This window comes from Halyomorpha halys, unplaced genomic scaffold (assembly GCF_000696795.3).
Source record: "Halyomorpha halys isolate HHAL.00 unplaced genomic scaffold, Hhal_1.1 Scaffold763.1, whole genome shotgun sequence".
NCBI classification, from domain to species: Eukaryota; Metazoa; Arthropoda; class Insecta; order Hemiptera; family Pentatomidae; genus Halyomorpha; species Halyomorpha halys.
In genome coordinates this window covers 129,708-131,651 of record NW_027105865.1, presented here as the reverse complement: position 1 = coordinate 131,651, position 1,944 = coordinate 129,708, and positions in this window count along the sequence as shown.

The window sequence follows — 1,944 nt, the reverse complement described above, 5'->3', positions numbered from 1 at the left end:
AGTTGTGGAGCCGAGTTAATAATAATTAGTCAATTTGATCTCAGTTAAATTTGAGTCTTACAGAGGTGTAGAGAAACTACCCATTGGTAGCACTCAAATGACGTGTTACATTAGCAGGTCTCGTGGCCTTCTTCTTTTCAGGCGCCTCAGAGGATTATCAGGAATGAAAGAGGAAGCAGGGTTAGAAAATAGTGGGTTTGGGTGGTTAGGGAGTTTGTAATGGAAGGAGTGATATCTGGTTCGAGCTAGATCAGTTACAAATGGAACATTAAGGTCTTTATGCATGATCTTATTTGTGACAAAGTAAGGAGCATTGAGAATTTTACGAAGGATTTTGAATTGAAATTAGATACGAGAGGAATTCGAAGGTTTAGGGGAGCTTTCGAAGCTTTGTTGTAATTAATTCTTTAGCCAGAATTACTGAATCCTTTCTAATACAGTTAATTCACATACAAGCCCAAATAGAAGAAGCTGTAAAAAGTCATTTTATATTTGTATATTTAATTTTATGTTAAATCATCCCTTACATTATTTATAGTTTTTGTAATTTAATTGCTTGAGACTAGTTTGTTAATCAATTACAATCAAAAGTATCTATATTGTCTCAACATGTTAATTTTCATAGTACTCCTACGTTTCGGCCTTTCCGGCCATTCTCAAGAGTATCTTATTATCTCACAATTAAACTTCATTGAAACGATTCAGGATATTCTGCCCTCGTCCAAATATATCTTAGTCGATCAATCTATTCTTATCCACCATTTTATGATTCATAAATGATACTTTGTTTGAAGAGAATTAGGTTCCGATATAAATCAGGAAAAACCAAAATAAAATATAGGGTTGGAAGTAAATATGGACCAAACTGTTTCCTAATATATTCTCGAACCCAATAAGCGCCCTCAGTTGGCAGATTTCCTAGCAAGTGAAGTTTTCTGCTCTACTTAACAAACTAGTTCTGGGCCGCGGGGACTTAGAATTTCAAATTTCATTCGGAAAGATACTCGCCAGGAACGATGAATAATTTATAAACAGTCGTTAATTCATCGCCGAGGTTTCCAAGAGCTGTCTTCTTAAAAATAATAGTGATAATAGTGCGGAATATTTAAATGGGAACAATTGAAAATAAATCAGTAATAATATGAACTGAAACATCTATGGTTAATCTGGGTTGTATAAAAGAAAAAAATATTGATTTAATTAAAATTAAGTAATAATTAAAGTATAATAAAAACCATGTGTAGGTGATGTGTATATTAAAGTACCAGCTGACTAGGCTATTGCTAGGTTTGAGTATATACTATATAAAGAATGAATGAAAGGACTTTGGTATCACTTTTGTTTTTATTTTTTATCTTTATTATATTATTAAATACCAGATCAGCCTGGTGGTTCCTATACTGTTAATATAACAGTAAGATTTGGGGGGTATTTTATATTTTGTCTGGTGCAAAATACACCCCTAACTATTTACAACGCTATAAATATTGTACAATTGTGAATAATAACGATGAATTAAAAAAAAAAAAATACATAGATAAAAATAATAATTCAAAGAAGAGAGAAAAATAAAAGTTAATGACAAAAACAATGACATTTATAGATTTAATAAAATAAATAATTGACTTCTAATAAGAAAAAAGTCGAGGAGACAAATAATTTTTTTTTTATTTATTTATTTAATGTGATTTACAACTGTACAAATAATAAATACAATAAGTGAATATATTATATGTTTCATATACACTTGAAAACCCGCTGGTGGTACTTCAAACATTAATTTTAACTAGAAGGACCTGTGGCCATCTTCTTTTCAGACGCCTCGGAGGATTATCAGAGATTGTTAAGAATGAAAGATTAAGAATTAATGGGTTAGGATGGGTAAGGAGTTTGGAATGAAAAGACGCATATCTGTTTTGGGCCAAATCTACAACGAATGGGATG